Raw genomic sequence first — 25,068 nt, 5'->3', positions numbered from 1 at the left:
AGGCGCAGTTTGAAAATTTATGAAAAGTGATCCTTGAAAGAAAAGAAGTAGGGGGTTGTAGCTCCCTTCCAGAAGAGACTGGAAAACGAGAGAGAGTTGTAGCTCTCTGCAGGTTGCAGCCTGCGTACTAGTAAAGGACTGCACCAGTACGAAACCATTGTAAAAGGAGTTTCTAATTTGAAAGAAGATAGAGACATATTGCAGCAGGTGGTTTTCACCCACATTGGGTTTCCACCTTACATCTTGTGTTCTTTGGTGTGACTATCTGTTTTCTTTGTTCATGCTCATTATTTTATGGTACTGACATGAAAAAATAATTCAAAGAATAAATAAGGAAGATTTATTAAAAGAACTTGATAATACTGATTCACTCCCCTCTCAGTATTATTTCTAACAATTGGTATCAGAGCAGGTCCTTCAGAGAAGCTTGATCGCTTGAAGGAAGATCATTCATCATGAGAAACTACGAGAGGGAAGCATCAATCAGGCCACCAATTTTTGATGGGACAAACTTCAATTATTGGAAGGTAAGGGTTACTGCCTATCTTCAATCTCTTGGTACAGAAGTTTGGGATATCATAGATACAGGCTACACTTTTCCTTCAGCTACTCCTACAGATACGACTGAAAAGAAGAAATATGAAACAAATGCTAAAGCAGTCAATACTCTGCTGGGATGCTTATCTCAAACAGAATTCGTGAAGGTTATGCAATATAAATCCGCAAAAGAAATATGGGATAAGATTGTCTTGAGCTACGAAGGAGATGAACAGGTAAAGCGTGCTAAACTTCAAACCCTCGGGATTCAGTATGAGAATCTCAGAATGTATAATGATGAAAATGTGGCTAACTATTTCCTTCGGGTAGATGAGATTGTTAATTGCATGAAAAACTTGGGTGAAGAAATAAAAGAGGCTATTGTGGTTGAAAAAGTTCTAAGATCATTGTCCCCCAAGTTTGAATCTAAAGTGTCTGCAATAGAAGAAAAGGAAAATCTACGAATTCTTACTATGTCTCAGCTACACGGAATTCTAACTGCTTATGAAATGAGAAAGGGAGGTCCATCAGATAGAAGAGAAGCTGCTTTCAAGGCTTCAGGCAAAGGAGACTATTATGAAGCAATTGACGTGCCAGAAGAAGAAGAAGAAGAATCAAATTTTGTCAGAAATCTTCAATGGGGAACTGGAAGGTTCAGAGGTAAGTTACCTTTTAAATGCTTTTCTTGTGGAAGAGTAGGTCATTATGCTGCAAAATGTCCTCATAAGGATAAAGGAAAGGAACCTGCTAGATGGAACAAGAAACAGATTGCAAATAAGAAAAGCTACTACACTCATGAAGATAGTGATGGTCTATCAAATAGTGACGAAGATGAACGAGGTAATGACTATAAACTCTTAATGGCATTTGAAGATGATGATTACATGGATGCTATAGATGTGGATAGCTTTTGTGAAGAAATTTCTAGACTCAAGACATGTATAGAAGAAAAGAATAGGATCATTGATACTCTACAACTTCAAATTGATGAAAAAGAAAAATATCTTGAAAAGTTAGAAGGCGAAATTGTTGGTCTTAGAAAAGAGATTGAGAAAACAAAGGCTATTAATCTTAAGTTTGTCAAAGGATCTGAAACTCTGGATGAGATCATTAATGTACTTTCCTCTAAACAAGACAGGTCTGGGCTATAATGGAGAAACTTCTCAAGCATCCACCTCAAAGAGTTATCTTGATGCAGCAAGAAGGAATGAGAAAAGGCACAATGGAGATCACCACGTAAAGCAGGGACCAATTACAAACAAAGAATATCAGGCAAATCAGGGGCAATCTGTCTTAAGGATGAACAAAAGCTACAACCAGCCACAGGTAAAATCCTCTCAATTTGCTTCAAGAATGAATGACAATAGAAATTACAATCGTTTGGCCAGAAGATTTGATAACCGCAGAAATTTCTTCAATGGACAATGTTTTTCTTGCCATAACTTTGGTCACAAAGCAACTCAATGTGTTGCATGTAAAACGATCATGACTAGAGAAGCTCAAAAACAAAGAAGTATGACCGGGATTACAAAAAGGACCTATAACAACTTTTCGGTTCTTGAAAATGAAGTTGAATGTTCTATTTGCAATAACTTTGGTCATGAAGATTCTGAATGCAGGAGCAGGTTTCAGTAGACAAAGGAACAAGCCTCAAGCACCAAAACATGGAGAATAAAGGAACCACAAACAGAAAGATGTGGGATAGCATTTTATGCAGAGGGACAGGAAAATCTATGGTACATTGACAGTGGATGTTCGAAGCATATGACAGGTGATAAAGAAAAACTTGAATCATATTCTGCCCTAGAAAAAGGAAAGAAAGTTTCTTTTGGAAATGATACTCCTGCAACTATAAAAGGAAAAGGCACTGCTCAGTTAAAAGAAAAGGTCAAAGCTGGAAATGTTTTGTATGTTGATGGATTGAAACATAATCTTCTAAGTGTCAACCAGATGTGTGATCAAAGAACCGAGGTGATATTCAGATCAAATGGATGTCTTGTTCGTGATCTTGATACAGGTAAAACAGTGATCAAAGGTAAAAGAACTCCAAATAATCTATACATATTTGAAGAAGGACAACAACAATGCTATCTGAGCAAGGATGATGAGCACTGGTTATGGCACCGGAGGTTGGGGCATCTAAGCTTTTCACAAATAAGGAAAGCATGCAAATATCAGGCAGTTCGTGGTCTTCCAGATATCAAAGTTCCAGACAACACCATATGCAAATCATGTCAGTTTGGAAAGCAAACCAGAACTACCTTTCCGGAAAAGGAAGGATCAGCTAGCATGCCTCTTGAGCTAGTACATACAGATACATGTGGTCCATTCAGGAAAAGGACACCTCGAGGAGAAGAATACTTGATATTATTCATTGACAATTTCTCTAGGTTTGTCTGGTTAGGACTTATGAAGCACAAAGATGAAGCATTCGAAAAATTCAAATCCTTTAAAGCCTTGGTTGAAAATGAATCAGGATACAAAATTAAGTGTCTTAGATCTGACAGAGGTGGGGAGTTTACCTCAAATGAATTTTTCGATTTCTGTGAAGAACATGGGATAAGGAGAGAATTCTCTACAGCTAGAACTCCTCAGCAAAATGGAGTGGTGGAAAGAATGAACAGAACTGTCCAACAAATGGCTCGTGCTATGCTTGATGAATCTGGAACTCCCGCAACTTTCTGGGGTGAAGCAGCACATGCTGCGGTTATTATTCTCAACAAAACAAATGTCCGAGTGAACAGCACTCAAACCCCTCATGAGCTCTGGTATGGTGAGACTCCTTCGGTAAAGCACTTCAAAATCTTTGGGAGCAAATGTTATATTAAAAATACTGATGAGCAACTTGGCAAACTTGAACCTAGAGCAGATGAAGGCATCCTTCTTGGTTATTCTCCACACAGCAAAGCATACAAGTGCTATAATAAAAGACTTGGAAGAATTGTTGACAGCATTGATGTAGTGGTTGATGAGAAGGGATACATTCCTAGGCAAGTAAATCATGAAGATATCGAAGAAGATGAAGGCCATCCTCAAAGACAGAATGATGAAGAAGAAGAACCTCAAGAAGAACCAGAGGAGCAGATAAGGATAGAAGAGAAGACTCCATCCAGATATGTTCAGAAGAATCATCCAGAATCTCAGATTTTGGGACAGAAAGAAGCAGGTGTACAAACAAGAAGAACAATTGCAGAAGCTTCAAGCTATTTGGCATTACTCTCTTCCACTGAACCACAAAATGTGAAAGAGGCATGCAAAGATGAATGTTGGGTCAAAGCAATGGATGAAGAACTTGAGCAGATCGAAAAGAACAACACTTGAGAGCTGGTTCCTAGACCAAAGGATAAGAATGTTACAGGAACAAAATGGGTCTTCAAAAATAAATTGAATGAAAATGGAGAAGTAATTAGAAACAAGGCCAGACTTGTTTGTAAAGGTATGTGCAGCAAGAAGGAATAGATTTTGAAGAAAATTTTGCTCCTGTTGCAAGACTTGAGGCCATCCGAATGTTCCTTGCTCTCTCAAGCTTTCAAAACTTCAAAGTATTTCAAATGGACGTGAAATCAGCCTTTCTGAATGGAGACTTGGAAGAAGAAGTATACATTGAGCAGCCAGATGGTTTCATTCTTGGAAATGATCCAAATCTTGTATGCAGATTGAAAAAGGCTCTCTATGGCCTCAAACAACCTCCAAGGGCTTGGTACTATCGTTTGGAAAAATATCTTCATCAACAAGGTTTTTCAAAAGGATCAGCAGACAGCAATCTTTATATAAAAGTTGAAAATGACAAACTGCTGATACTTGTTGTGTATGTAGATGACATTATCTTTGGCAGCAATGAAGAAGCTATGTGTCAAAGCTTTGCCTTGGTGATGCAGAAAGAATTCGAAATGTCCTTGTTGGGAGAACTGACATATTTTCTTGGTTTGCAAATCCAACAAAATGAAGGAGGGATCTTCTTGTCTCAAACCAAGTATCTCAAGCAGATTTTGAAGAAATATGGTATGGAAGAAGAAAAACCAGTATGTACATCCATGGTCACAGGATGTAACCTCAGTGCAAATGATGAATCAACAGCAGTGCATCAACCAACTTACAGATCTATGATTGGAAGTCTACTTTATTTGACAGGTACCCGACCAGACATCATGCATGCAGTGGGAATAGTTGGAAGATTTCAGGCAAATCCAAAGGAAACTCATCTTCAGGCAGTAAAGAGAATCTTCAAATATCTTCAAGGGACTCAAAACTATGGCTTATGGTATCCTAGAGATACAGATCTCACACTTCATGCTTATACATATGCAGATTGGGCCGGAAGCGTGGATGACAGGAAAAGCACAAGTGGTGGTGCATTCTTTATGGGTTCCAGATTAGTATCTTGGTTCAGCAAGAAACAGAGTTCGATTGCCTTGTCTACAGCTGAAGCAGAATATGTTGCTGCTGCATCTTGCTACACTCAACTCCTTTGGATGATGCATACCTTGCAGGATTTTCAAATCACTTGTACACCACCCATCTCCATCTTATGTGATAATACAAGTGCAATCAGCATTTCAAAGAACCCAGTCATGCATTCAAAAACCAAGCACATACCAATCAAGTATCACTTTCTCCGGGAACAAGTGCTTGAACAAAAGGTCAAGTTGGAGTATGTTCCTTCTAAGGAACAGGTTGCTGATATACTCACCAAACCATTGCCTAGGGAGACCTTTGAATACCTCAGGCAAAAGCTGGGGGTTGTTGATGCATCATCTTGTTATTGAATCTCTTCTGATTGTTGGTTGTACGCAAGGTTCATCTGAAGTATATGCGTACATGTGCTGGGTTGCGGATTGGTCAAAGATCGAATGGCACAGGTTCAGGGGGAGCATATCATGCATTGTTGGCATTATGGAGGAAGTACAGAATGAGATCATGGATGCTGGTCTGAATATTGCTGCAATACGTCTCTATCTCTTTCATGGTCATGGATTATGGTTCTTCTTTGCAGATCTGCTTTATAGTCAGGGGGAGCATGTTCTTAGGGGGAGCATAACCCTTTGCCCTTGATTTCAAAGGGGGAGAGTGATTGGTTGTTGTTGCCATCAGGTCCAAAGGGGGAGATTTTTGGCATTATGATACATATGTTGTACTTGATGGCAACCCACTCATCTCAGATAATAAATTATAATGTAGAGAAAAGTTCACGCACTTTTATGCAGAGAAAAGTTTATTTCATGTAGAGAAAAAGTTCACGCACTTTCATGCAAGGAAAAGTGCGTATATGTTGGAGAACTTACCTTTGGTCCATGGTAGTTAGTCCTTGGTATTTGAACCTATGAGGAAAAGTGCGTATATGTTGGAGAACTTACCTTTGGTCCATGGTAGTTAGTCCTTGGTATTTGAACCTATGAGGAAAAGCGCGTATATGTTGGAGAACTTACCTTTGGTCCATGGTAGTTAGTCCTTGGTATTTGAACCTATGAGGAAAAGCGCGTATATGTTGGAGAACTTACCTTTGGTCCATGGTAGTTAGTCCTTGGTATTTGAACCTATGGTTTTGGACCATGGTACTTCGTCAAAAGTGTTGATCTCACGTATTTTCATGGTTGGTTCATGGTATTAGTCCAACAGTTTTTTTGATCCTATGGTTTTGGCCCGTGGTATTGTGAAAGGCCTAAGCCTATATAAAGCAAAGGAGATCACTTGGCTAATTTATTCTTGCAAATCGAATATCTTAAGATCTGAAATATTGGGTTATTGTTTTAAAAGTTTGATCTATGAAAGGGAAGTTGAAAGCGAATCTGTGAAGGGTGATCTCTCGAGCGCTGTAGCTGCGGAAGTGCGGAGGCGCCACAGAAGGCGCAGTGCGGAGACGCCACAGAAGGCGCAGTGCGGAGACGCCACAGAGGCGCCACAGAAGGCGCAGTGCGGAGACGCCACAGAGGCGCCACAAAAGGCGCAGTGCGGAGGCGCAGTGTAGAGACGCCACAGAGGCGCCACAGAAGGCGCAGTGCGGAGACGCCACAGAGGCACCACAGAAGGCGCAGTGCGGAGGCGCCATAGAAGGCGTAGTGCGGAGACGCCACAGAGGCGCCACATAAGGCGCAGTGCGGAGGCGCCACAGAAGGCGCAGTGCGGAGACGCCACAGAGGCGCCACAGAAGGTGTAGTGCGGAGGCACCACAGAAGGCGCAGTGTAGAGGCGCCACAGAAGGCGCAGTGCGGAGGTGCCACAGAAGGCGCAGTGCGGAGGCGCCATAGAAGGCGCAGTGCAGAGGTGCCACAGAAGGCGCAGTGCGGAGGTCCCGGCGCCATAGAAGGCGCAGTTTGAAAATTTATGAAAAGTGGTCCTTGAAAGAAAAGAAGTAGGGGGTTGTAGCTCCCTTCCAGGAGAGACTGGAAAACGAGAGAGAGTTTTAGCTCTCTGCAGGTTGCAGCCTGCGTACTGGTAAAGGACTGCACCAGTACAAAACCATTGTAAAAGGAGTTTCTAATTTGAAAGAAGATAGAGAAATATTGCAGCAGGTGGTTTTCACCCACATTGTGTTTCCACCTTACATCTTGTGTTCTTTGGTGTGACTATCTGTTTTATTTGTTCATGCTCATTATTTTATGGTACTGACATGCAAAAATAATTCAAAGAATAAATAAGGAAGATTTATTAAAAGAATTTGATAATACTGATTCACCCCCCTCTCAGTATTATTTACAACACGAGTTTCACTATCGCTGGGCTCGTTAAAACATAGCGATGGGTTTTCCCGAAGGGCAAATTATAGAACAAGCGTATGTTATCCTCCTCAAGCTTGAAAAAAATAAAGAGGTACTGGTCAGCAATGACTAGGGAAAAATTGGGAAGAAACTCAAAGAACCTTTATTGGTAGCAAGTCGCTCTTGAACATGACACTTCCACTTCGTGCTTGAGCCAGGTTGGGTTGTTTCATTCACCGGTCACATCACCATGGTCTCGCCATACCATCCACCTTTGGGGTAAATGCTACCAATCCATCATATAAGTGTCGCCGATATGTTCAAGAGAAGTCATCCTGAGAAGTCACCCGTGTCCCATCCACTGCATACATTATACTTCATTCTTTCATGACCGCCACCCTGAACCATATATCATCAGATCGTTTTCACCTCCATCAAAATCATTTGCTCTGTTCCGTGTCATTGATGTGGGATTCATTAAGGCCCTCCTTTGACAGATCGCTTCTTGTCGACATCAGCTCATTATCCAAGAAGTTGATCTAGGAACACCCCCTTCAGTACTTTGAAGCTTGCATGCCTCAATGGCAAGTTTCTCACTTCCGGCGACAGGTATACATCAATGACCTTCGACCGAAAGATTTTGCGTGGTGTTTGACGCCAAGTCCTTTATTCACACCACGTGAATTGTACTGCAGTACCTTGAAGGTCATTATCATTATCGGTGATTCCTCTCGCGCTTGTTAACAGTTTACATCATTGACTGGTAATCAAGCGATGTCTTTCCATGTTCGACTTCAAAACATTTCTCACATGGATCGACTTGTACTTAGAGTGAAGATCGGACGAGATTGAAGACCCCGGATCTAGTTTCATCCATCCGGGCTGCGATATATATTCAGGAAAAATAAAGACATTGACATGTACAGCATTGCAGAACAGATAATCATCCTACCAAAAGGATGATGATTTCATCAGAATCATCAGTCTACCATCAGACGATTGTCTGTCCTATGTACATAAAAATGAATTTATAAAGCTGAGCATGGGAATGCCTGCCTCAGCTAGATCATGAAAACAATATGAAAAATAATGTATTGTATTGTATCTTATTACAGGTCTCCTCCCAGCATTGAAAGAACTTCGGATCCTCCTAATAAAGCATTTCACCCGATAAACGGCCTCATACTTTAGGGGGCAACTGTTATAGACATTTTTGTGCCTTACAACTTTGAGCATGAAAAGTCCATAATCCAAGGGATCCAAAGTCCCTAAAAGTGTTGTTCCTGCCCCTAAAGGAACAAGGTCAACCAATGACAGCTTCTCCCAGAAGTTCTCCACCAAAAACTACTCAGAACTAGTCAAATCAGGATCAATTCAGATGCTCCACTAGCTACCTGCGTTGCAAAGCACCCAAATACACTGGCTAGGTGCGTTGCAACGCACTTGAATGCACTACCCAGGTGCGTTGAGCGGGAAATGACAAGTGGAAGAGTCATTCAACGAGGTGGAGAGACCATGGAAGCTTCCAGAATCTTCTCCAATGACACTTGCCTCACTGAATTCGACCAGTGATGAGTAAGAGGCTCTTAGTCTCCAAGTGGAAGCAAGAACTAACAGAGAGAAGGCACAAGTCAAAACATAAGCTGAATCATCCTCTCTACTTACATCTATATATGGATCCCTCATCCCAGAGATCCAAAGGCTGGAATTTTGTACTTTGTAGAGAATTGTTGTTGGTTTGAGATTGAGATTAGTGCATTGAGTGATTTATGCTTTGTTGGAGGTGAGGAAGGGATTCCTTTGCTAGGAGGTAGATGCTGGATCAGGACTCACTTGGTTGTATCTCCTCTTGGACTTTCTTATCATATAAATAAAACTATTTGAGTTTCTCCTACATGCTGTGTATGAATGATGTTTTGTTATATTTGCATGTTTAGCTTAATCTGGTCCTAAGCTTTTTATGAATGTAAATCTATATCTTCGTGTAGTTTCTCTCTTCTGTGATCTTGCAGGAATTTGGTGAAGCTAGGCCGGTAAGGGAGCAGGGAGCTGGGAGCTATTGAAGAGAGGAGCGATTGGATCAACAAACTAGCGCAAGACACAGGTTAGTTTATCCTTCCTCTTCGTTTACATTTCATAAAGAAGAATACTCAAGTAGTTTTCCTTGTTTGTTGCTAAGGCACTGTCACACCTTAGAGTGGGATAGGGGCGTTCTGAATAGATACTTTTCCCAACAACAACAAGCTGCACATAATTTTTTATCATACAAAAGTAAAAAGTAGTGGCATTTAGACTTGCACACTTTCATGGTATTTTATTTTTGTTGGGGTTCATTTTCTTTTGTTTTTTGACCTTTTATTTATTCATTTTACCCTTTTATTCTTTTTCTAGGGTATACCCTCTTTACATTTTTTTAATTTTTTTATTTTTTTTGTTTTTTTACAAATATGGAGAACCTTTGCAACAAGTAAAGGTATGAAAATATTTCAGAGCTAAACCAAGTCAATCATGATATATGACACCTATTGGTATAGGGGCATAACAATGGCTCCACTTGGGGATGGCTTTTCCTTGTGGAAAGTCAAGAATAGTAGATCAGTGGCCTCTGAATGACTTTGACTGTGCTCTGCAATATTCTTTTTCTTGCTGCTTTATTTGTATGTATGACAGTAATGCTTCTGAATCTTAAGGCCTTCTCTTCAGGCTTCAACTCCACAATCTTACCATCCAATCAACACTGGACATTACAAAGGATATATTATGTACAGTTATAAATCTAATCAGAGTTAAAAACTGGGATCAAAGTAATGTTTCAACATCTGACATTAATTGGTCCTCCTTCAAGTTCTGCACCATCTAACTCTTTAAGAAAATATGCATTGTTTCCTCTGAAAGCATATATTATATATGGACCTTTCCACAAGATGTCAAACTTCCCATGTTTTCCTTTGTCCTCCATTCTAGAATTCTATCTCAATACTTTGTCTCCTAGATAGAAATCTTCTGCTTTGGTCCTTCTGTCAAAGATTTTCTTGAGTTTTTCTTGTAGCACTTATGATCTTTGGTACACCTCCTCCCTGGTTTGCTACAGATGGATGGTCTCATTTATCCTTCTCTATATATCATTTGGTTCCACTTGAACTTCTTGCAGTAATTTCATGACAGAAACCCCTAAAGATAAAGGAAAAATAGTCTCCATGCCATATACTAGCTCATAGGGACTGGTTCCAATGGATTTTTTGGTTGTAAGCCTGTCTACCCAAAAAGCATTAATCAATTTTTTGTTCCAAGTTTTCTTATTTTCTTCCAATAGTTTTTTGATAATATTAATTAGACTTTTGTTGGAAGATTCTGCAAGTCCATTCCCTTGAGGATAGTAGGTTGTGGAATGACCCAGTGTGATATGGTACTTGTTACAGAAATTAATCATTTTCTTTGACTTGAAGGTTGCAGCATTATCTGTGATAATTTTATCTGGGCAACCAAATCTAGACAGAATATTGGCCTCTAGAAATCCTATGATGATAGTGTATTTGGCTTGTCTAGAGGGAATGGCTTCTATCCATTTTGTAAAATAGTCAGTTGCAGTGAGTATCCATTTGTGTTGACCAGAAGAGGGTGGATGAATTTCTTCAATTAAGTCAAGACCCCATTGTCAAAAAGGTATCTTGGTGGAAATGGGTTTCAATGGTAAAGGTAACAATTTTCTTTTTCCTTCAAATATTTGGCATTTGTGGCAGGAAGTTACAAAGTTCTTTACATCTGCAAACAATTTTGGCCAATAAAATCTAACTCTTAGAATTTTGTCAGCAGTTGACTTCCAATAGAGGTGTCCACCACAGTCCCCTACATGAAATTTTTGGAGAACCTTGTCAGCGTCTTCTTTCAATAACAATTTAACAAAATGCCTTCATGATTGTTCCAAAATAAAGAATTCTCTAAGATGCAAAATTTTGAAGACTTCATTTTCAAAAATCTATTCTTGGTTCTAGACAACCCTGGAGTAGCCTACAGGTTTTTTAACACATAAATAATATTAACATACCAAGGTAAATCTAAAAAGGCCTAGCTGATCTGTGGAGTCGCCATATCCTGCTCGTTATCTAGCTATGCAATGAGATTTATGTCTAGGGCTTGGAAATTAGTTTCTTCCATGAGTTTAGCCAATCCCTGACCTTTAATTAGGTTAGTGGGTTTTATCTCTAAATCATATTCTAAGATAGTAGCTATCCACTTTCCTCTTTTGCCATCAATTCCATCCTGAGTCAGGATGTCTTTGACTACTGCATTAGGAACGTAAGCTATTATATGAGAATATAAAATATAGACCCTGAAATCTTTAAGAGCTTTTACCAATGCAAAAGCTTGTTTCTCCATTATTTTGTATTTTAACAATGCATCTCTAAGAGCTTTACTAAAAAATGCTATGGGTTTTTCACATTCTTGTTCATCCTTTTGTAGTAAAACTACAACTATGGTGTGTTTTGATGCAAAAGAAAAAATGATGAAGTCTTTATCAAACTGTGGGCTTGTGAGGACTGGTGTTCTTGTTAAGGCTATTTTAATTTCTTCAAATGATTGTTTAACCTCAATTGTCCAATTAATGGTTGAATCCTTCTTTAACATGTTATTTAATGATCTAATGAGTTTAGCTAAGTTATAAATAAACCACCTTAAAAAATTAATCTTTCCTAAAAATGCCTGCAACTCTTTAATGTTTCTGGGATATGGAATTTGTAAAATAGCTTCAATCCTAGAAGGGTCAATTCGAATTCCATCCTTAGAAATGATGTGACCTAACAGTTTTCCTTCCTCCAAACCAAAAAAACACTTCTTTGGATTCAAAGAAATACCATATTTTCTGCACTTTGAAAAAACTTTCTTGAGATGCTCCAAGTGCTATTGATCTAATTTAGAAAAAACAGTGAGATCATCAAGATATATAACAAGAAAATCATGAATTTCTTTTGCAAAGGCAATTTCCATTTCTCTTTGAATAGTTGCTCCTGCATTTTTAGTCCAAAGGGCAATTTAATGTACATGAAGCTGCCCCATGGTGTTGTAAACATTGTTTTCTCTTGGTCATCAGGATGAACTAAGATTTGGTTATAACCTGAAAACCCATCTAAAAGTGAGATTCTAGAAGAACCAACTACCCTTTGCAATATATGCTCCATTTTAGGTAATAGATAGTTATCTTTCAAAGAGACCTTGTTCACATTACTTAGGTCAACACATAATCTTATTTCACGTGTTTTCTTTCTAGTAGGTACCATATTAGATACCCATTCTGAGAACCTAATAGGGGAAATAATCCCTGCTTCATACATGTGTTTGATTTCTTTCTCAATTGATGGTAATAGAACAGGGTTAATTCTTCTGAGTTTTTGTTTAAAGGGCTTTTGATTTTCTTTCAAAGGTATAGTGTGTTGAATAATAGAGGTGTCATAGGATTTCAAATCTTCATAACTCCAGGAAAAGACATCCTAGAATTCCCTCATAAGTTCCACATACTTTAGCTTCTGATCTGGAGGTAAAGATTTTGACAATTTTATCAATTTGGGATTATCATGTGTTCCTAAATTATACTCTTCGATGTCTGCCTTTAAAGGCTCCATTTTAGGTTTCTTTGGAATGTCATTAGAGTGAAACAAATCTTCCAGAGGAGTCAATCATTTGGGTAGATGATTGTCCTTTAGGTTGATAACCTCATTTTATTCTTCAATTATTTCATCTTGGTCCATTTGTTTCAGGTCTTGAATTTCCATTTGTGTGAATTTTGTTGGGTGAAGCATATTTATTAGATTCTCTTCCGAAATATTAATTTCTACCTCATTTATTTGATTAGAATTAGTAACTGTATCAGCATCTATTTTGAGGTTAGAAAATTCCTCATCTAAAGTTAAAAAATTATTAATCTTCTTATCACTATCGAAAACTTGCCAGTTCTTAAGATTATCAAGGATGGTTGGTCTGTGCCTAATCTTAGCAGTATACTGGTGATTAGGTGCTGGAAAACATGGCCAGACTGTGGGCTTGCATGTTGTGTTTTCTAGGAATAGTAGCAAGCTGGGTTTCTAAAAAGGTGTTGAGAATTTCTATAATTTTTCCTCTATAATATCCTAGTCTAGAATCCCTAGTTGAGTAAGTCCCTTTAATCTATTTAACTATTAATTCTGAATCTCCCATGATGGACACCCTTATAGCTCCTAATATTTTAACAAGTTTAAGACCTAACAAGAGAGCCTCATATTCTGCCATATTATTGGTGCATCTAAAATTTAATATGTAAGCATAGCCTTCAGCATGATAATTTTCTAAATTGTACACCCAAACTCCTGCTCCTGCTCCTAGTTTATTTACCAAGCCATCAAACTCTAAATGCCAAAGGATTTCATGTTCATAATTTGTATCTGGGGTAGTGGGAACTTGTTTAACCATGACATTTGGGTCTTCATTGTCATCTGATTTTTCTTTGTTATTTGATATTTCCTAGATATGAACAGTTGATTTTTCTTTTTCAATTTCTTTTGGTTCTGTTGCTAAAACCTCTAAGGTATTTTAAGGACCGGATTCTGAATTATAAATAATGAAATAATCCATATCAAAGTGTACTGAGTGGATGGGGAAATTTTGGGGTTTTTCCTGACTAATTACTACATATTTCATCAATGTTTCTCTATATAGTTTCTTGGGTTGTCCAAAAACAGATATAGTGGCATATGACATATCCAGTTGAAGAGATCCTTGAAGCTTAGCACACCAGGATCTTGACAACAACATGCCATATTTGGGTGGTATATCAGCTACAACTATGTCCACTAATATTTTTTTTGCAAGATATTGAGCCAATGAAACACATGTCTTTTATCAATCCTAAACATCTCACTTGGTTGGAAAAGAAAATAAATCTTTGTATGGTTTGGTAATGTCTAGGTCTAGCTTTTCCATGACAGATTTGGGCATAAGGTTGTGAGATGCACCAGAGTCAAACATAGCATTGTGAAGAATCTTATCATGTATGTTTAGGCTAACATAGAAGGGAGGAATTCCTCCTTCCAATGGTTTCCCATTCACTTCTGGGCCAAAGACTAACTCGGGTTGATCATCATAAAGATTAACTGAGTCTTCAGTTCCAATAATTTTCAGTGATCTATTGATTTGAGTCCAGTAAACATCATGTTTAGCTAATTCAAATAATGGAACAGAAATTTTCATCTTGCCAACTTTTGCTTCCAGATTAAAGGACCTTTCTATTTGGGCTCTTGGACTTCGAGCAGTTGTGTTTTTTATGACTTTCTCCTTTTCAAGATTAGAGTCATGATTCATTCATTCTCCTAAATCAACCTTTGTAGTTTCTTCCACATTTTCCTTGGAAGGAAGGGAAGTGGAAGGTTTTTTACTTTTTGGTTGATTATCAGAGACATCTCCGATTATGGGATCAAGAGGATTAGTGTCCGGTCTAGAAAGAATTTGCAATGGTCTGTTTATTGTCTTACCTTTTTTGGGCTGATTTGGGACTGTTTTCTTGTTTGTTTCAGGGACATCAATTTTCCTACTTCTTAGATTGTATTGCTTGTGCACCTCAAAGACAGCTGAGTCATATCCCTGCCTAAAGTCAAAAGATTCTCCTGATTGGGTTTTAAACTGTTTAAGTATGTGAGCCTCCTGATCATCTTGGGATAAGAAAACTTCTTCTTCATCATCAAGCCCCATCAAATTGATTTGAGTATCTTCTTCTGGGCCTTCAGAGTGAGAAGCTTCTGCATAGTTCTCCTGGAAAGGGGGTCTAATGTTTTGGTCAGGACCATTCTTTCCAGTGTTCTGGTTTTGATTTTTCCTAAAATTAGGATTTCTCCCTGGGTTAGTTTGCTAGCTATCCCAAGGAGATTTCCTTTCAATTATCTCCACTCTGTCTCCTAGTCTATCCATTCCTTTAATTATGGCATCTAGCTTTTGTTCGAAGGGTGAACTTTCTTCTTTTAATGGTATCCTCCTTTCACTCCTAGCTTTGGATCTCTTAGAGAGTAGGTTGGCTTCGACGCTTACTGCTATGCTTTGCATATCTTCCAATGTAGGAGGGTTTCGTTCTCTCAATTGGAAAGCCATATCAGAATCAAATCCATCGGGGAATTTGATTAAGGCTAAGCCAAGGGGAGGCCTTAGGTCAAGGGGAATAGCACTATACACACTATTAAATCTAGTGCAATAGTCCTACATAGTTTCTTGTAGTCCTGTTTTGAGGTTCTTGTATTCAGATAAGATCTGAAGAGGGTCTTTTCCTTTCTCCCATCTGTTCAGGAACTATTGGTAGAGGTTTCTTAGACTGTCTATGCTATTGGGTGTTAAGGCTCTGAACTAGGTTCTAACATCTCCAGTAAGGCTTTGCACAAAGATTCTCATTTGCGCATTAGCAGTGTCTATTTCATACATTTTGAAATAATCAGTCATTTTCCTCATATGTTGTTGGGCTGTATAGGTTCCAGTGCCATCAAATGATGTAATATTACTTTGATAGTCTTGGGGCATGGCACCTAAATTGGCTGGCAGCACAAGAGGAGCATATCTATTAGCCATTGTTGTAGGTAGTGTTGAAACAAAGGCTGGAGTTGTGGTAACAATGGATGTTTGAGGTGTGGATTGAGGATTAGGTGTTAAAGTCAACCGTGGAGTGGTTTGGGGTTGAGAGATATGAGAGACAGATGAGGAGCTTGCAGAAAAAGAAGTGACTACAGAAGGATTAGGGGTTCCTTTAGTGGTAAGATCAGATTGATGTGAGTTATGCAAATGTTCGTCAATTAAAGAATTAGTTCTTTAGATCTCGAGTTATCTGATGAACTCTAGGTCTTGGACTAGGTCTATTAATTCAGAGTCGAATGAAGTCCGAAACAGAGAAGCTTCAAAGTACTCATCAAAGGGTAGATCTTCTAGGTGAAGCCACTTAGCAACACAATATTGAGATCTAAATATGGCTCAAGGGCTAACCGAGCTTTCTTGTCTTCTAAGAATTCCGGGGATCAAATTGGGGTTCTCAAACATTGGGGTTGGAGTAGGGTTAGGATTAGCCCTAGTGTACTGAGTCCTTTCTGAAGCCAGATTTTATGTTTTTCGTTTTGTAATTTCTTATAAAGGCATCAAAATAACTTCTATGAACTTTTTAAGATGCATATAATCAAACTTTGTGTTTCTTAAAGATGTGTTTTGACTGAGGAATTGGTTTCCCCAGTGGAGTCACCACTATGTTATCACTCAGATTTTCCCTTAGAAGTTATCAAAAGAAGGGACACTTCAAGGTAATCACAAACCAATATTTTAAGTATAGAATCTAGCCAATCTATACTCAGAGAGGGCTCTCTCTTTATGATTTAGCTTTCTTTTGTGAAATATTAGGCTAGTTATGAAAGCTTGGGGGGTTTTGATTTTGTTTGGTGGTGGAATTCGAGAGCAGATGGATAGAACAAGGTATTTTAGGCCATTGGGCTATGGAGTCAACTAAAGGATAACTTAACTGGATCAGGTTGATTTAACAAAGGAGAAATATCACAGGGAAAAAGAGCTAAACAAAAGAAAAATGATAGTTTCAAATGGGTGATATAGTCTTGAACAAGGAGGAAGGGAAACTAAGAATCCTTCAACAGGTTCTAAGATGAGGGAAAGTGGGTGGTCATTAACAAAAAGAAATTAAGTATTCTTTGTTAATGATCACAGTGATAAACTATGAAAGCAGGGAGCAATTAAGAATTCCCTACCTATAATAGCCTGGAAGAAAACATTAAGAATATAAATGATTTTAAACACAAAATGCAGTAAAGCTCTTTCTGAAATATAACTTTTCGTTTATCATTCAAATATGGAACACATATGAATATTTATTAAACTAGAAAAACTATAAAAACACAATATATAGAATACTTATTTGTTTCTCTTTTGACACATGTATCTTGTAAAAGTCGTTTGCTTTATTACTTTGTTCCAGCCAGCCATACAAAAGTTGTTCAATAGCACTTCAATTGCAAAAGTACATTGTCTACAAAAATGTCTAAGAATCCACCCCTCAATACATTGAATGAGGAAGTATTTATAAAAATGTTTACATCAAAATATCTCCTAACTAAGAGAGATATATTCTAGGAAAACTAAATATCTTTTACACGAATATAGTGATAGATTGTCTCGAATCTAGCAACAGAATGTGAACTAATTGTTGTTGTCCCTATTTTTGTTGAAGGAGCTGGAGGTAGGTCCTATGAATATGCATCTTGCTGTCGTGCTCGTAACTCTATGCTGGACATTTGATTTTATCTTTTCACTAATACTCTTTCACCTGTATCTGATACTCTTTACCTATTCACCATTTTTCACCCTTTCTACCAAAATTTACTGTGTTATTTATTTCTTTTTACCTCACTTAAGTCATGGTAATTTATAGGATGTCAGTCATGCTGGACCACCAATCATCTCTGGGTATTATTGTCCTTGTTAGCTTCCTGTAGATTTCATCTGCTTCAGTATATTTCACAAAATTGGGTTGCACTCTGAATAGGTGCTTCATTTCATGTTCAATGTAAAAAAGGTTCTCCAAACCATCATAGAGAACTTTCCCTGTGGGCAATGCCTTGACTGCAGATGAACTGGCCTGACTATCAGCTTGCTGATGCAACTTGTTGATGTAGTCTATCTGAACCATTAGCTTGTCATTGATGACTAAAGGACTTGGGAGTCCTTTACTTTGTAAGATGCCAAATTTTTTCATGAACATTTTGATATCTTCCTACATACTTTGACATCTGCATTCCAGGCCTTGCATTAGATTCCTTTTGGTCAACACTTTCTTTATTTAAAGGATGGTAACAGTCCTATCATCAATGTTTAATTGTTCCAAATGTTGCCTATTTCTACTATTTAGAAAATTGATTAACTGGATTGCCTCTTTGGGCTTTCTACCCAATTCCTCTCTGGTATTTTGAACTTATTCAAGAGCAGGTTTAACCAAATCAATTTGTTCAAAAATAATTTGAATGGATAACCAAATATCATTGATGGAATCAATGATATTGGTCCACAATATCCTCCTGATCTCTGTCAAGGGCTTTTGAAATGTAAGGTCTTTCTCCAATGCTTTAATTTGTTGGGTTAAGCCTTTGTTTTTCCTTGTCTCTTCTGCAAAATTGATTTTTGATATATCATATTTCTTCTCCAAAGTAGTGAATTTCTCTTTCACTTTCTACAGTTCTGTGACTTGGAATTTCATCTCCTCCATGGGTTTGATTAAATCTTCTGTACTCTGTTTTGGTGTACCTGACTATGATGTACCTGTTACTTCTATGGGTGCAGCTATTGCCAAAGGAATATTTGGTGCTAAAGTTGATGCCAGTGTAGAAGGGACTGCTGTTGAAACGATAGGTAGTTTAGTTTGGGGCTGTGTGGTTGACTCACTTTTCCTTGACTGTACTACTTTCTCTAATTCCTACTCTGTTTCTTTTAATTGATCATTTAGCTTAAGGACCAAGTCCATAAGCTCTTCTTCATTTTTCTTCTCTATCACTTCAACAATCTGAGGGTGAATGAGTGGTGGTAGCTTCAATTGTTTCATAAGTGTAGTTATATCTTCCTTATTCTTTCTTATTAGGCTCCATGCTGCCTTGAAATCCTTTGGGTCATGGCCCAACTCAATAATCAACTCCTCTAATGATTTGATTCTGTTGTCTTTTACCTGTGAGGAGGCCTTTTCTAGTTGGAATTGGGTAGTAGTGTTGCTCAATGAATTTTGCAACCTATGTGTCGTCATTGCCTTGCTAGTCAATGTAGAATAGAACATCTCTCCTGTTTTTTTGTACAGTTCTATCTAGTCTATTGGGTCGATGCCTTTAGCCATGACTTCAAAGTCAGTCTTGAGATAATCTGCTAAATATTTTGGCTGCAGCACTATGGGTTTTAAGAAATTCATTTGCATTTTTCCCTCTTTGATGTTAAAGGTTGATATCAATCTGGTTTGGTTTGAAGGGACCATCTTTAAGTACTGAGCATAGGCTCGGGCCTTGACTTGCTCATTATTTGTCTTGATTTCCTTAAATTTTTCTTTGATGTCTATAATTTTCTCAGAAGAACGCCTGAGAGATGAAACTTCTATGCTTTGTTGCCTTTCTAGCTCTTGCCTCTATGAACTTGAGGGTGTCCCACCTATTGGGAATCTATGCAAACTATTTGTTCCTTAATTTATCATGCTTTCTGTAGTTTCATCTATGAACTCTGTTAGTGTTGGTATCTTCATCCCTACATCAGTGATCAAAATTCTCTTTTTGCATGCATTTTAGGTGTCTCATCTGATCAGCTGCATTCCATAGTTCATAGATCGTCTGATGGTAGTGGCTCATTATCACATTTCCCTCATGGTCTTTACCTACTGGCCTATTTTCACAAGTTCAGGTCATTTACAGTCATCTTTTGCCTGTACATTTGAAAAATCCATTTTTAGGGTTTTAAGTCTCATTAGGTCTAGGGTTTTTCATCATAGTCTTGTAAAAGCTCAATAATGGTTAGCATGCACATGAGGAGGTCTAATAAGGTCTCAGCATCAAAATTTCAATAATGATATACTCAGTAATTGATTTTTCCTCAAAACCTTGTTTTGAGGAAAAACAAAGTTTTATGTTCTATGTATAAAAATCTCATGTAATTTTAATTTTCCTATATGTAATAAGTTCAGAACTGCAGCCTTGGGTCACCTTGCCAAACTCCTGCACTCCAGCTCTTGCAAAAGAGACAATAAAATCCAAGCATTAGTCCATCAAATGTCAAAAAGAGAGCCAAACTGTAAAACAGAGTTTTTAAAGAGCAAAGTGAAAAAGAAAAACTTTAGAAAGTGGGTTTTCTAAATAAGAAATTAAATTCACTTGTATATAAGGTGCTCCTTGTGTTGAAGACATCATTTTTGTGCTAAAGAGAGAGAGAGAGAACAAAAAAAAATTGCGATTTGAGGCGAAGAAAGGGAAATCGCAGTAAAATTTTGAAATTCTTCTTGGTGCAGCACACCTGGGCATAGGCACGACGCATCGGGCGTAGAATTTGCACAGAGAGTTGAATTGGCGCGGTGCACCTGGGTGGTGCCGTGGTTCACTCGTCTGCCAAGCTAAAATTTCATTCTAACGACCTTCTCAAGCTCCAATATCTTGGAAATGTCATTGCTCAAGTAAGTAAAACCTCCCATTTTGCCATTGCAAAACATTTTATCCCCCTTGATGGTGTTTTGATAGGTAAAGACCAAACCCTAGTTTGCTTCACAATTGCATAGCAAAACTGTCTATGGCTTTTAATTTTGCCATAATTGTTGTTTTTACTCCCCTGCATCTTTTTCACATATCGCATTCCTCTCCACTGAATTTCCCTAATTTCATTTCCCTTTCCCTCTCTCATTTACACTCATCCTACCCCCTCTCCCCAAAACCCTAAAACCCTAACACCTAGTTCCCACTCTTCCCCAAAACCTAATTTGCATTCCCAAACCCTATCACTCCCTAATAACCCTATAGCCAGTATCAAAATCCTCCATCCATCAGTCCCACTCATCAAACAACAATCACTTATTCTTGAAATAAAATCTCTTCATACTCATCATTTTACACCATACAGTGGCAAATATGGAAACAGATTCAGCTTATGAAAGGGATGAGGAAACTGTGAGTGATTCCTCCCAAGAGATTCATGCACCAAGAAAACCACATAAGGGAGGAAAACACGTCTGCGAGGTGCCCACTACACTCACAGAGTTATTGGCTTGTCCTCTTGCAGTAACATGTTTCAAACATCAGCCTTGCTACCCGTTTTGTGAGATGGTGGAAAGGGTGAAATATCACCATGAACTTGCTAGACTATTTGTTCTTCATCTTCATAATGGCCAGGAGAACTTAGCAGGAATTACCTTCACTTTGACACCTAAAACTATAGCTGAAGCAACGGGTATTCCTAATGTGGGTGAATAGTGGAACAATGGACAACTTGTGGGCAAAGAGCATTATGAGCCTTATATCAAGGCTAGTTATCAAAAGCAAATTAGTAGGGTCCTTCCTTTCAGATCCCTACAAGACACTTATGCTCCACTCATGAAGCTCATTATCAAATACTTTAGCTGTGAAGGGAGATTTTCTCACTTATACACTTATCATGTTAGATTATTGATGCATTTCACTAGGGTGAGGATGATGAATCTCCCCTATTTCATATGCAGAAATATTGAGAAAATGGCCATATTGGTGCAAAGAAAACCTCCTTATCAAAAGTACAACAACGTTGATCACTTTTCATTGATCAAGATTGTTGTTTTGCATCAACTGAGTTTGTTGAATGTTTCATGGGATACTTTAATTTCACATGAGGTTTTCACAAACCCTCAAGTGACCCCATCAATATTTCAAGAGGCAGGAGGGCCTTAAACCAGCAAGAGGTTCATAGGACTCAAACTATATGTGTTCCAGTATTCGTCACTTATGAAAAATGCATAAGGAGATTATTTGCAGCTGCCAAACGAGTACTATCTCCACCTAGGGTGGAAGGGGTCTCGTTTCCTTCATCAGACCATAGGAAAATGCTATCTTCACCCAGGGTGAAAGGGGCTTTGCCTTCTTCTTCAACAAAGTAGGTATAGGATAAATGGAAACAACCATTGCATGATGAAGGGCCTTCTGAAGGTCAGGAGAGAGATTTCATTTTGATTCAGGATGAGGATACTGATTTGGGCTCCCAAAGCTCAAAACTCAAGGAGATCATCAAAGAACAAGAAGCTGACATCCATGACTTATCTCTTAACCTTGAAAGAGCTAAGTGGATCATAAATTACCTTGAGCAATAGAACAAGTAGTTGGAGGATAAGCAGACAATCATGGAGCTGCAAACCATAAGGGAAAACAAGCAAGCAACAAAGAGGAGGAAAGTCAAATTGACACCGCTTGAGCAAGAGATTGATGCTGACTAGGAATATTGGCTAGAAAGGGAAAATATGCACTTGTAGAAGCTGCTTGAGAGAGCCAATACAAAGAAAAATATGTTGTGACACATGGCTTATCACTATTTAGCACGAAATAAGATTTGCAAAGCAAGGATAAGGAGCCTAAAAGCCAAGTTGAGGAAAACTTTGAGGAGCAAGAAAGAGAAAGATAAGCTCAAGATCTTGGCTGAAGCTTCATTGGCCCAACATAGTACTTGATGCAAATCACTCATGCCAAATTTCAAGAAATTTGGCAAAATTTTTGGCAATTTTGAATTTTTCAAGGAAAAAACAGGTTTTTCCGGCAGGTGCGTAGCGCCACCCGGTGCTCGCTTTTTATAGGTACCTCCTCTGGATGAAAACCTTACATTTTTGAATTCCTCATGAAAAATTATGCATGCCTAGAAATTACTAGAAAATTTTGACAAGTTTTGGGCCTCTAAAAGGGTCAAAATCACCTCAAAAATGTCATCTCTGCCACATTTTGGCCACACAAGAAGTAGTGTTGGTAGAACTAATTTTTGGAGGGGCAAATGAACACCAAATTCAAAAATTACACTTTTCCTAGAAAGTAGACAGATAGAGCTTTCCAACAATCCCACTTGGAGAAAATTTGGTGAAGGCGAAGGCCTCCAAATTTAGCTGGGAAAAAGCACTACGCACAGAAAAAGGGGCACTACACACAGGATGAAAAAGTGCCAATTTTGCTCAAAAACTCTGTTTTTCGCCTAGTTTTCTTCTAGTTTGACTCTCTCTTATGGTCAAATCCATGAGATGACATGATGTAAATTGATTTACTAAGATGTAAAAATGATGAAAATTGACTTGATAAGGTAGATACATCAGTTGTAGGTGTTTTAAAGTTGAATGAATCAGTTTCCTAGGTTTTAGAGACAAGTTGTTCCACTACCTACTTTTGTGTTCCTAGATTAGATATGGTTGAAACCACCCCTCTTCTCATGGATTCGACCCTTGATGGATAGAAAAGGTGTTTTAGAGGTCTATATCATGTGTTTTTTCATTCATTTGTAAAGGTTGGACTCTTGTGAATGCTGTGAGCATTATTGTACATTCATCTCTCCAGTTTGGCAAGAAAATAGACCAGGGTTTGTAGCATTTTGTGGGATTCTTGTGGCAAGGTGATTTAGTATTGTTTTTTCTTCTGTAATTCAAGTTTACATGTGTTTATGTGTGCCATCATCTCTCTCTTTTCAGCATAACTAAATGAATCAAGTATAAAGGTGGAATTCATTGATGTGTAGTGCTCTACCTTAGGGTTTATTTGGTTATACATGTTTTCAACTGTTTGAAGAGGATTCCTGAAACTTTCATGCCCTCTCCAACTCCTCACCAGTCTTAAGACTCTCCATTTCACTTATTTCAAAGTAATAAATCATTTTCCTACCTCGCCCCATAGAAACCTCTACAAGACTGAGTCCATTCCCTGGACCCAAAACTGCCTTTCACTTTCGATCCAACAACCAACCATTAAAATCAAACAAAATCCTCTGAGCATATACCTATCCTAAAATTAGTCTTTGCATCAGTCATATTAAGCCTCGCTTGCTATATTTTCCTGAGATTGACAAGGAGAGAGCCCTCTCATGACCTGGTAGGGCTAGCTACCATGTTAAGCGTGGTTTGATGTTACCCTAGACCTTCCTTTCTCACCTTGAGGTACATTTAGGCCATAACATAGTGTCGAATCCACTGGGAAGAAGAGTTTGTTTGTTATCGTAGTTTGATTTGTAGACTACAGATGGAGCCTGAAGTTAGCCAGGTAGCCTTCGGACTGCTCTTGCTTTTCAAGTGCATAAGTAGATGAATGTTGCTTCAGTCAATCTCCGGTTTAGTTTATAAACCAAACATCTGAACTAAAACTATTACCCCAGTATCTTAAAGAAATTCTAGACTTTGGATGATGATTTTAGAATTTGATAGGCTGACAAATTGATAATTTCCATTTGATTTTTGGGAATAATTCAACACACTAGCTTCCAGCCGATACGCCAGGGACAATCCTAATCCTGATCCTCCTCCTATATATGAAAACCCAAATCTCATCTCAAGAATTCTCTGACAAGAAAGTTCTGTGATTCCTGTTTTCAGATCTCATTCATGTCCAGTTGTTTTTGAATACCTTGAAGATCTTGAGTTTGATGAACATTTTGATCTATCGTTGTTTGAAACTAAATCTGAAAGTGTTGTTGGTTCTACTGTTCTAAATCTGGAGTTTGTCAAAGATCTTGAAACTGAAAAGGCTAATAGATCAATTGATGATTATATCTTGAATCTTCAAACTTCCATTGTGGCTACAAACATTCCCGAGTTCTTAGAATCTACATCTGCAACTCTTGGTTCATCCGCTGTTGTATCTGGTTCAGAAATTCCTACTAAAACTCCTTTCATTCCCACCATTCCCGTGCAGCCCACCATATCTGATCAGAGACCCCCTGTCTCTTCTCCCCCATCAACCCCTTCAACACCTCAAACATCTCATATTTCCTCCCCTCCTTCTACACCTCATACACCCATTACATCGTTTTCTATTGTTGTTCTGACTCCTCCTACATCGCCAAGGCCAGTTTCAAATCCTCCTAGAACAATTGTTGCCCGATATGCACCTCTCGTTTTGCCACAAAACTTGGATGCTATGCCTGCTGATTACCAAAGAAAAATTCCATTGTTTGATGGTACCCAAGGTATCACAGTGTAGCAACATGTGGATAAGATGACCGATTTCTTTGACCTTCATGAGATAGATGAAGAAAATGTGACCATGAGATTATTTGTGCAAACTTTTGGAGGTGAAGTGCGGAAGTGGTTCAGAGCATTGCCGGCTGGGACTATCAATAC

This window comes from Pinus tabuliformis, chromosome 8 (genome assembly GCF_031772625.1).
Source record: "Pinus tabuliformis cultivar Carrire ecotype Pingquan chromosome 8, CPIR1, whole genome shotgun sequence".
Taxonomy (NCBI): domain Eukaryota; kingdom Viridiplantae; phylum Streptophyta; class Pinopsida; order Pinales; family Pinaceae; genus Pinus; species Pinus tabuliformis.
This window is presented reverse-complemented; position numbering follows the sequence as displayed.